This window comes from Myxine glutinosa, chromosome 11 (genome assembly GCF_964187855.1).
Source record: "Myxine glutinosa chromosome 11, kmMyxGlut1.1, whole genome shotgun sequence".
NCBI classification, from domain to species: domain Eukaryota; kingdom Metazoa; phylum Chordata; class Myxini; order Myxiniformes; family Myxinidae; genus Myxine; species Myxine glutinosa.
Window position 1 is genome coordinate 90,114,836 of NC_136271.1, and position 13,068 is coordinate 90,127,903.

The window sequence follows — 13,068 nt, forward strand, 5'->3', positions numbered from 1 at the left end:
TTTCTTCCCTCCTGTGGGGTTCTCTTGCTCATGGACAACACTCCTGACCACCCCGCGGACCTGGACGTGGCTCACCCGCACATCGAGGTGATCTTCCTGCCACCCAACACCACCTCTCTCATCCAGCCACTCGACCAAGGTGTGATTTCAACATTTAAAACGTATTACACCTGTTGCACATTTCACCGCATTTTGGATGGGATGGAGTCCCCCGGGAACCCAGGGCTCACCGTCAGAAAGTGATGGAAGGATTTCAACATTGCCCACTGCATCGGCACCATCAAGGAGTCGCTGGATGAGGTGAGAGCTTCCACCGTCGATGCGTGCTGGCACAACCTTTGGCCACATGCAGTCACAAACTTTACTGGCTTTCCCAATAACATGGAGGAGAGGCATGTGATTGTCGGGTTGGCACAGCAGTTGGGAGGGGAAGGATTTGATGACATGCAGCCTGAGGAGTTGGAGGATCTCATTTCCACACATGGCGACAACCACATCGAGGAGGGTTTGGAGGACATTATAATGGTTTCTACGGTGGGGGGGGGGGGGGGGGAGGGAGGAGGAGAAGGAGGCGGGCAGTGATGAGAAGAGGTGCTGAGATGCAACCTCACAGTCCAGTTCCTGGGCGAGTTGCTGCAGGACATGTGGGCGATTGTTGACAAGTTGGAAGATGCTGACCCAGTCATGGAAAGGTACCTCAAGTTCAAGAGGGGTTTGAATGATTTGCTTCTCCCCTACAAAGAGCTACATCGAAACCTGTGGCAATCTGCCATGCAGCTCTCCATTACCCATTTCTTCAGCTCTGCTCCCTCCACCTCAAGACCATCAGCACCCTCTCCTGCTGCCCTCTCAGTGTCCTCACCAGCGTCCTCACCAACATCCTCAACTGCTGCCTCTCCCCCAGTGCACGGCGTTGCAGGACTATCATTTGGGTCATCCTCCGAGTTCGAGGAATTCATGGGATTTTAATTCATCATCATCATCATCATCATCATCATCATCATCATCATCCTCGTCATTTGAAAGTTGCGTGTGTTTGTAAAGTAAAAATTTTAACGGAACATGATGATGTGTTTTTTGTTACTTTCACTGTACGGTATGGTTAAGCACTTTTAATAAACTGAAAGCGCATTCCTTCAATAAATTGGAAATGGTACCTGGTGTTGTCGTTTTTTTAGCATTTTTAAAGCATTTTTTATGAAACTGTAATCATGTGCATTTGCAGTCGAAAACATTTTTAACTTTAAAATTTTTATATCCATGAATGAGGAACCACCGGGAACCTATAACGTATCCCCCTTTTCCCCAATGAAACAATACCGCGGCATACATTCGCGGGAATTTCATTGACCTTCACGGATTATCGTCGACATTCGTGGGAATGGCCTGACCATTCGTGGATTTTGCCTCGCCATTCGCGGTTTAGTCCTCTCTATTCGCGGATTTTCGTGACTCGGGAACCTATCGCCCCCTCCTTTTCCCTTTATAGAATGCCCCGCTATTCGTGAGTTTCGCTATTGAACGATTTTCCAGGAACGTATCCCCCACGAATAGCCGTGTCCCACAGTGTATACAGTCACATGAAAAAGTAAGAACACCCCATGTAAAGTTTTAACTTTTTCAACATATTTCAACATACAGCTATTTGATCTTCATTTCAACAATATTGAGAGATAAAGGTGATATAATATAACAAATATCATGAAACATTTACATTTTGTAGTCCATTGTATAATTTAAATAAACATAAATGCAAATTTCGCATGTGGAAAAAGTAAGGACACCCTTGGCTCTAATGGGTGGTATTGCCCCTTTTGGCAGAAACAACCTCAAGTAGGCGTTTCTTATAACTGTCTACCAGTCTCTGACATCGACCGGGATAAATTTTTGCCCACTCCTCCATGCAGAATTCTTTCAGCTGTGCGATGGTTGAGGGTTTTCTTGCATGCACAGGTCGTTTCAAATCCCCCCACAACATCTCGATGGGATTTAGATCTGGGCTTTGACTTGGCCATTCCAGAACCCTCCATTTCTTTCTTTTCAGCCATTCCTTGGTGGATTTACAGGTATGTTTAGGGTAATTGTCATGTTGCAAGGTCCACCTTCGGTTGAGCTTCAATTTTCCGACAGATAGCCTCACATTATCCTCAAGCACCCTCTGGTACAATGAAGAATTCATAGTGGATTCTATGATGGTGAGCTGCCCAGGCCCTGATGCAGCAAAGCTGCCCCAAACCATAATATTTCCACCACCATGCTTTACAGTTGGTATCAGGTTCTTGTGGTCAAATGCTGTCTTTGGTTTTCGCCAAACATGTCTTCTGGTACTGTGGCCAAATATCTCTACGTTTGACTCATCTGTCAAGAGCACATTGTTCCAGAAGTGCTTTTCTTTGCCTCGGTGTTCATCGGCAAACTTTAGTCTTGCCCTGATGTTCTTTCTGGACAGCAAAGGTTTCCTCCTGGCACACCTCCCATGCAGATCAAATTTGTGCAGCCTCTTTCTAATGGTAGACTTGTGCACTTTGACATCAACAGAGGCAAGAGCTACCTGTAGGTCCCGTAATGACATTCTGGGGTTCTTAGAGACTTCTTTCAGCATCTTGCGGTCTGCTCTCTGGCTGAACTTGCTGGGGCGGCCTGACCCGAACAAGTTGGCAGTTGTTTGGAATCTACTCCACTTGTAGATGATCTTCGGGACAGTCGAATGATTGATTTCAAATTGTTTGGAGATCCTTTTAAATCCCTTCCCAGACTCGTAGGCATCTATAACCTTCTTTCTGAAGGCCTCAGAGAGCTCTTTTGATCTCGGCATGGTGACGCCACACACTTCAACAACAAAGAGCAAACCAAACTAAATGTCTGAGGTTTAAATAAGACAGGTTCCTCCAAGATCCTCTCTGACGATGTTCTAATCATTTGCACCTGAGCTGGTGCACCTGATTCGAATTTAAGTATTTGAAGTAGTGATAAATATAGGGGTGTACTTACTTTTTCCACATGCGAAATTTGCATTTATGTTTATTTAAATTATACAATGGACTACAAAATGTAAATGTTTCATGATATTTGTTATATTATATCACCTTTATCTGTCAATATTGTTGAAATGAAGGACAAATATTCGAAATGAATGTCAAATATTCGAAAATGTAAATTTTCGCTCTTTCACGAGCCTCGATCTTGTATACAAAAAAAAATTAAAAAAAATAGCCGTAATTTGAAATATGTTGAAAAAGTCAAAACTTTACATGCGGTGTACTTACTATTTCACGTGACTGTATATATATTCCTGCTTACGCCCCCCCACCCCCCCCAATGCTGTTGTCCAGACACCTTATCGAGCATCCATCAGGCTAATTCTTCATCAGATATTGGTGTAGCTAATAATAATAGGTAAAGGTCAGGTAGTGAAAGGTATTTAAATTTTATGAATGACCACTATACAACCACAATGGCACAGAAAATCCTTGTCATAGAAGCCCAATGCTCTTTCCTGCAGGCAGGAAGGCTAACGTCAGCACAACAGGTGGGTTTCTATCATCAGGTAATGGGGCACCAAATCCTATTTTTATGTGTCATGGCTCTTCTGTTAAAAGAAAGGATGATTAAACTTTATATTACCTGGCAAATGTCAACACAGTACTAACCTAATTACTGGAGTGCTAAACGAAATAATGTTATATCAGCCTTGAACTCACCTTGTAGTGAGGAAAAGAAGAAGAGACCTGCCTTTTTCCCACAACATGATGGAGTGACTGGATCTTTGATTCGTCTACAACGTGTCCAAGTGTCTGTGGATGGAAATCCGACGCATGAGAATATACAGCAAAGAACACATTTGGCGGTTACATTGGAAGATCTTTTGTTCGTGTGCATCTCCTGCCAAGTGACCTTTCACTTTGTGTTTGCATTACTCGTGACCACATGATTCACCTTGATTTGTGTTCCAGCAGGTCCATGTGCTTTTCTTCCATGATTCGATTTTATCCACCGGCTGGACCATTCGCTCAAGCTTCCAAACGACTGGCCACACCTTCGTCAAGAAAGCAGGTGATTATTATGATGCGAATTACAAGTTACCTTTTTATGACGTCACCTCACGATATTCCAGAAACCTGCCACACATCGCCGATGAGTTGTCCAGCCTGGGTTCGAATCTCGGACAAACTTAATAAACTGTAACCCCCGCTGTTTTGCTGGCAGGGCGAGGCATCATCAATCAGGGGGCTCGAGCCCCCTCCTTGGTCCAAGTATGGGGGAAGATTGCATCGCGGTAGAGACAGTTATTGACACTTGGACGCTCACCCGTCACCTTGATTACCTTCGCCACCAAAGGTGGATGGAGGTTATGTTTTCACCCCTGTCTGTCTATTTGTCCGTTTGTCTGCCTGTCCGTTTTGAACAAAATATCTCAAAAAGTTGTGGACGGATTCGGACGAAATTTGGCAGAGACGTAGCGTATGTCACAAGGACGAAATGATTAGATTTTGGTGAAGATTCGGATCCGGCTACTAAATTTTTTGTTAGTGATTCTCCACCATTGGGAGATAGGACCAAAAACGCTACATAGCAGGATATCTCAAAAAGTTGTGCACGGATTTGGACGAAACTTGATGGACAGGTTGGGTGTCTGACATGGACAAAGCGATTCAATTTTGGTGAAGATCTGAATATGGATTCGGATATGAGAATTATTTAATTTTTTCAGTGATTCTTCACCATTGGGAGATGGGGCCAAAAACGCTACATAGCAGGATATCTCAAAAAGTTGTGCACGGATTTGGACGAAACGTGATGGACAGGTTGGGTGTCTGACATGGACAAAGCGATTCAATTTTGGTGAAGATCTGAATATGGATTCGGATATTAGAATTATTTAATTTTTTCAGTGATTCTTCACCATTGGGAGATGGGGCCAAAAACGCTACATAGCAGGATATCTCAAATAGTTGTGCACGGATTTGGACGAAACTTGATGGACAGGTTGGGCGTCTGACATGGACAAAGAGATTCGATTTTGGTGAAGATCTGAATATGGATTCGGATATGAGATTTATTTAATTTTTTCAGTGATTCTTCACCATTGGGAGATGGGGCCAAAAACGCTACATAGCAGGATATCTCAAAAAGTTGTGCACGGATTTGGACGAAACGTGATGGACAGGTTGGGTGTCTGACATGGACAAAGCGATTCGATTTTGGTGAAGATCTGAATATGGATTCGGATATGAGAATTATTTAATTTTTTCAGTGATTCTTCACCAGTGGGAGATTTGGCCAAAAACGCTACATAGCAGGATATCTCAAAAGGCTGTGCACGGATTTGGACGAAACTTGATGGACAGGTTGGGTGTCTCACATGGACAAAGAGATTCGATTTTGGTGAAGATCTGAATATGGATTCGGATATGAGAATTATTTGATTTTTTCAGTGATTCTTCACCATTGGGAGATGGGGCCAAAAACGCTACATAGCAGGATATCTCAAAAAGTTGTACACGGATTTGGACGAAACTTGATGGACAGGTTGGGTGTCTGACATGGACAAAGAGATTCGATTTTGGTGAAGATCTGAATATGGATTCGGATATGAGAATTATTTAATTTTTTCAGTGATTCTTCATCATTGGGAGATGGGGCCAAAAACGCTACATAGCAGGATATCTCAAAAGGTTGTGCACAGATTTGGACGAAACTTGATGGACAGGTTGGGTGTCTGACATGGACAAAGAGATTCGATTTTGGTGAAGATCTGAATATGGATTCGGATATGAGAATTATTTAATTTTTTCAGTGATTCTTCATCATTGGGAGATGGGGCCAAAAACGCTACATAGCAGGATATCTCAAAAAGTTGTGCACAGATTTGGACGAAACTTGATGGACAGGTTGGGTGTCTGACATGGACAAAGAGATTCGATTTTGGTGAAGATCTGAATTTGGATTCGGATATGATAATTATTTAATTTTTTCAGTGATTCTTCACCATTGGGAGATTGGGCCAAAAACGATACATAGCAGGATATCTCAAAAAGTTGTGGATGGATTTGGACGAAACTTGTTGGGCAGGTTGTGTGTGTGACAAGGAAGAATTGATTCAATTTTGGTGAAGATCCGGATACGGATCCAGCCAGTATATATATATATTTTTAAAAGTGATTCTTCACCATTGAGTGATATGGCCAACCAGGTGGAGGTATGCTCTCTACTGAGTGCCGTTCTAGTTTTTATAACGTTTCAAACGTTTACCTATCATTACATTTTTGGTGAACATCTTACAAAATTACATTTTGTAATACTTTGTGAACATCTACTACTTACTCATTTAGCAGGCGATCTTAGCCCCGCCCCACCTTGCCTCCCTCATTGGATGTTCACCTGGGTGACCCGCCTGCTGGCATCGGTAGGTGGACGTTAAAGATCCTGCAATGTCCTTCACCCAGAGTAGGCAAGCTATCGCCATTACAAATTCCTGCTCTAACCTGGAGTGTACACTGCATCAGAAGCACAGCTGACCCTCAGCAAATGGCGTTATCCGCAACCACGTGCTGATAGGAAAGAAGAAGAAGAAGCAGGAGAAACATCCGACTTATGTGTCATATTCTATTGAGTTTCAGGAAATATAAAGCACACGTATCAACAAGGGCAACCAATAAGCTCCCCAACCCTGTATAATTCGACGAACTATGGTCTGCATTTATATGTTTCTACATCTTTGTGATGAGTCTGCTCAAGGAATGACGTAAGAGCTCCTGCAGACGAACTCTGGCAATCCCAAAATAACAGTCATGAAAATGTTAACGACGTCATTCATTTATTGGAAACCAGTTTACCGGTCACCTGCTGCCTTCTGGAAAGTCCAGTATTCATCCGATTTACGCACATAAGGCTCCCCATTCCAATTTTCCTCCTCCACTCGGTTATCATTAACTGAACCTTTTTAAAATGGCCTTGTTTTGACGTATATTATTATTATTTTTAGCCGCGTCGCAGACGCTGCTCATAGAGTGCCCTCTGCTATTGTTATTGTTGTTCTTCTTGTTCTTCTTGTTCTTGCAGAGAGGACAAAACCTCAAAGCTCCACCCATTCTGGGAACCATAGCTCCGCCCATTCTGGGAGAGGCTTCATATAAACAAATATCCACCATTTTATTAACTCGCATAGCTTTGAGGCCTGTTTTGTAGGCCCGTGGTGTCTTCCTCTCTCACACAGTTTTATTTCAAATCAAATTCGATATATCATTTCATTTTTCACAGTCGCTAACATAGTTTTAGACTCGGTTGAAAAAAAACGGGAAGAAAATCCGATGAAAGTTGCCCTTTATAGAACGAAATGAATTCTCAAAGGCCTGTAACTTCAAGTCCATTGAGATATATATTTTTTAAATCACGGCATGGTCAGTCATACACCGCCCGAAATAACAGACGGGAAATTGCCGAGATATATATATTTTGTTTAAATCGCGGCATGCTCAGTCATACACCGCCCGAAATAACAGACGGGAAAATGCAGTGATATATTAAAAATTCGTCCATTTGATGACAATCGTCACGATGAAATATTTAATTTATACGTCGTCACAATAATGTGGAGAGAGGAGCATAGCTTCATTCACGTGTCGCCACACACAGGAAATTGCCGAGATATATATATTTTGTTTAAATCGCGGCATGGTCAGTCATACACCGCCCGAAATAAGAGACGGGAAATTGCCGAGATATATATATTTTGTTTAAATCGCGGCATGCTCAGTCATACACCGCCCGAAATAACAGACGGGAAAATGCAGTGATATATTAAAAATTCGTCCATTTGATGACAATCGTCACGATGAAATATTTAATTTATACGTCGTCACAATAATGTGGAGAGAGGAGCATAGCTTCATTCACGTGTCGCCACACACAGGAAATTGCCGAGATATATATATTTTGTTTAAATCGCGGCATGGTCAGTCATACACCGCCTGAAATAACAGACGGGAAAATGCCGAGATATATTAAAAATTCGTCCATTTGATGACAATCGTCACGATGAAATATTTAATTTATACGTCGTCACAATAATGTGGAGAGAGGAGCATAGCTTCGTTCACGTGTCGCCACACACGGGAAATTGCCGAGATATATATTTTTTAAAATCACGGCATGGTCAGTCATACACCGCCTGAAATAACAGACGGGAAAATGCCGAGATATCTATCTATAATTCCAGTAATCTCTGTCTGTACGTTTGTACGTTTGTCTGTGACCGCTGTTTCTCGACAACCACGGGTCCGATATACTTTTAACTTGCCAGGTATATTGCTGGGGACCCGAGGATGTGCCTTTTCAAGGTTTCATATTAATCGGACAATTACTTACCGAGCTATGTCCAAAAAACGATTCAACCAATCAGAGAGCTTGCAGAGGGCTTTGCGAATGGACCAAACCATTCATGTAAATAGAGGGGGGGGTTCTGTGGTCGTTGCGAATGGACCAAACCATTCACATCGAATCATCGAATCACATCGAATGGACCAAACCGTTCGCTTTGGACCAAACCATTGCATGTAAATAGAGGGGGGGGGGGGGTTCTGTGGTCGTTGCGAATGGACCAAACCATTCATGTAAATAGAGGGGGGGGGGGGGTTCTGTGGTCGTTACTGCCACGTGGTTTCAAAGTTTTTTTTTGTTGTTGTTGTTTGCACGCATGTTTTTTTGCACCCACGTACGGGCACGCCCTAGGATGTTTACACACACACACCCCTACACAAATTTTTTTTTTTTTTTTTTTTTGGCAAGGAACGGGCACCCACGTACGGGCACGTCCTAGCTTATATATAGTACGGGCATGCCCTAGTATTAAAAATTCGTCCATTTGATGACAATCGTCACGATGAAATATTTAATTTATACGTCGTCACAATAATGTGGAGAGAGGAGCATAGCTTCGTTCACGTGTCGCCACATACGGGAAAATGCCGAGATATATATATTTTGTTTAAATCGCGGCATTGTCAGTCATACACCGCCTGAAATAACAGATGGGAAAATGCCGAGATATATTAAAAATTCGTCCATTTGATGACAATCGTCACGATGAAATATTTAATTTATACGTCGTCACAATAATGTGGAGAGAGGAGCATAGCTTCGTTCACGTGTCGCCACACACGGGAAATTGCCGAGATATATATTTTTTTAAATCACGGCATGGTCAGTCATACACCGCCTGAAATAACAGACGGGAAAATGCCGAGATATATTAAAAATTCGTCGCCACACACGGGAAATTGCCGAGATATATTTTCACTTTGCACAAAAATAACATCAAGTAATCGAATCAATAGGAATGTCCTGTGCCTATAACATCGACGTTATAGGCACAGCTGCATCTAGGCATTGTGTAACATCGACGTGGCTTTTGTTTTAATTAAAACTTTTTGTACTTGTTTACTTATGCTTCAGTCACATTTGGCTCAGCGGCCGTAGGGTCTAAAAAATCTACGGCCACTAGCAATTATAGGGCGGCCGCAGTATTTCCACAGTCACACAATGTAGCAGTCACATATGTTTTTATTTTTCGGGTAGCCGCACGGGGTATTTAGAAATTGTGGAGACCGAAAACGTGGGGGTGCCGTACGGTCTTTGATTTGATGTCACACGGTGACCTTAGGGCATCCCTGCGGCGGCCATATAATTTTCAGGGCAGACGCAAGGTAGCCTCAAGGTGCCAGCAAGGCGACCGCAGGGGGGCCCTAAGGCGAACGTGCGGCCAGACGGACGGTAACGAGTGGGTATATATACCAGTTCTTTTTCATATTGTTACAGACACGACTTTGATGTTAAAGTGGGCCGAGCGGAATGGCCGTCGTGTCCGCACAAATTACCCGACTATACTCGACGTTGACGAAGTCGCGCGATGCTGGCTCAATAAGAAAAAGAAGACACCCGGCTGGATTACAATAACACAATACGACACCAGGGGTTCAGTTCTCAAGACCTCCGGAGGAGGTTATATTAAGGCGGAAGGTTAGATTACAACTACAAGAGGGACAGCATAGAAAGACAAGCACTTAGACACAATCTTATATTATTCCCAACAGACGACAGATAAACGGGACAAAGCTGACTCACACGGGGATTGATGGAAAGGACAGGCGGGTAGCGATGGCTCCAGGTGCACCTGGGCTCAAAGGTCAGAATCGACTCGGTCCGGTCCAGAGATGCGGGGAGGTCGCAGCGCTCGGATGGCGTCTTGTCTGCTCAAGCTGGGGGCGCATCTCTCTCAGCGCTCGCAGGTGGCTTTCCTTCTCCAAGCTGGGTGCGCATCTGACTCAGCGCTCGCAGGTGGCTTTCCTTCTCCAAGCTGGGTGCGCATCTCTCGTCACATCCGGCGCGTGGCCGCGTATATCCGGCGGGGAGTGACACGCCCTCGGCTCGTTAGCTCCGCCTCGTGGAATCGGCACGTTGCTTCTCATTGGGTGCGTGCGGGGGGGGTTTACCAGGCTCCGCCCTTGACGAGGAGCTGACAAGGAGCCCCTTCGTGGTAACCCCGTGGAGCGCATGGTCTATGGCGCTAATCGAGCCGGTGTGAGGACGCATCCTCCCCCGCTCCGCCGCCATCTCCTCTGTTGTTGTTGTAATTGTTGGGGAAGAAGATGGAAGGAGGTATGGGAAAGGTCCTAAACTCACTACTGATGCCATATAATCACATTCTGGTGCAACGAAGAGTCATAATTAATGGAGACGAGGCCTTAACTGACATAGAATAAGAATAACTAGGAAGATGTCCGAAAGTTGTCTACGTGTGGTGCGGTGGACCTGGGCACGACATTTAATGGGGGAATAAGGGGAAGGTCGGCTCTACTGATTGTTATTTACATGCAATGGGACTAGGGAATGGGGGATTGGGGAAAGTTGGGGAGTATTGGAGAAAATAGGGGAATATTTACAAGCGGATATGGAGGCCAAATTCCATATTCGCAACATTGCACCCTTCTCTACCCTCGGGGCGTCCCGACCCGATAAATTTTTACCTACTTTAGTGTGGCACGCAATGTAGTTCCCTCTACTATTAACTCTACCCTGAGTGCGACAGTTTTACAGATATTCACAAATGAGTAAATATGTCCCCCTGCGACGTTGCACCCTTCTCCTCACAGAAACACACCCACAGGATAACCGAATCCGGAAAGAATTCTCAAACTAAACATACAGCCGGTAGGGAGCATTATTTACAAGACTACGCTGCTATTTACACTACGATCCAGGACCTGTTTTTGGAGGAACACATGCAGATGTTATGCATAGAGAGAGCGCGCTTGCCAGCATCGATACACCAACCCACGAGTGCTCTGTGGCCGACGGCCTTTAATAACGTGCAGAGCACCCTTTCCCGAGCATCAAAAGCACCACCCCACCACCAATCGGTGCAGTCACCATTGTTCATTGGAATAAAAATAAATTCGACAACCCCTAACCCTGCAGGTGTCTCTTGCTCTTCTTGTGGTGCACTTGGTGGTGTTAACTATTAGTGGTTCACCTGTATGGCATAGGTGCCACGTTGACCCATAGGTCCATCCCCGGGTGGTGCTTGGCCGCAAACGAACTGCGGTCCATTGTGGGTGGCCACAAACATTGCGGTCCATATGGTGTATCGATCCCGGCAGCAAACAGCGAAAGTGCAGGCCCACAACTGCGCAGCCAGCACCTCTCTCTCCTCTCTCTCTACCCCAAAGCCAGATCCTCGGAGGTGGGAGACAAAAGAAGCAGACAAGTGAGTAAGGTGGTAAGGGCGCAAAAGTGCACGCAATGTAAGGTGATGCACACTGGGGGCACATGGGAACCAGGTGAGACAGGTACGTTCCTATCGTACGCCCCCCCCCCCCCCACCAGGTAACCTACATGGCCCCTCCCTTACCCCTTACTGTATCCACAAAACACAACACTACCCATAAACATCTACTTTACAAATCAACAAACATCCCTACTGTCTTCCCCGTTCCTCCCATAAACCAAATTCGTCTTCTCTCCCTCCTAACCAATCAAATTTGCCATTTTCAACTCTCATCAAAATTTGCCATCTCCAACTCAACATCATAATTTGCCATTACCAATTCATCATCAGTCCCTCCTAGGGAGGGAGAGATGGAATCACCCCAATGTCTCATCCACGTCGTGATGCGTCTCACAAATCCAACAGCAATTCTCATTTCTGCAACACAAACAAAGAAAACACAGGTGTGGAGTCATCATCATCACCACAGGTAAGTGGCTGCGTATGGTGCGACAGGTTCATCAATCCTAACTATCTCCTAAATGACTTTAACAACTTTACACTACCCGGGGTCTTTCTCCGGCCAAACCATTGGCCCTCTTACACTATGGGTTCTAAAAACCAATTCCCATTGGCCAAACTGTGGTGCTTTTCAATTTGGGGTCTCACTCCCCCGATTCATCTCCCGGTGCCCTCGCACAATTTCTGGGCTGTGGCGTGTACCTCTCCCAGCGGGTCTACCCACCTGCACACCTCCACCACTGCAGTTGCCTCCGAGCTTACCTGCTCCTTGCCCTAACCTAACTACCTGGGGAAGGCCCTCTGGCACTCTCCCCACTCGGTGCCCTCTCTGGCACTGGGCTACCCGGGTCCGTCCTCCGGATCCTCGGGCCCCATCCACAACTCTACCGGCTCCCAGAGCCCACCTGCGGCCTCACCTGGCCGACATCCTCACAGTGGTGGAGTGCTCAACCAACTACACACACTAACAGGCTACACGCCCAGCCATTTCCACAACACTAATGCACCCATTCACAACACCATTCTGCAACCGCACCACAAATGCCAATATCCAACCACAACTTACCTATACCCTCTACCTAACACTTACACTACCCGCCCCGGGTATTCGTGAAAGGGGTCCACTCTTCCCCCATCCACACCTTCGCACCATGCACACCACTCCGTACCACTTACTCCAACTCTCTCCACACACCTGTACTTGCACACCTGTGCTCTCACACTTGGTGCCACCTGCACCCTTCTCTCCCCAAGCGCATTCGCGCTGATCCACAACACTCACT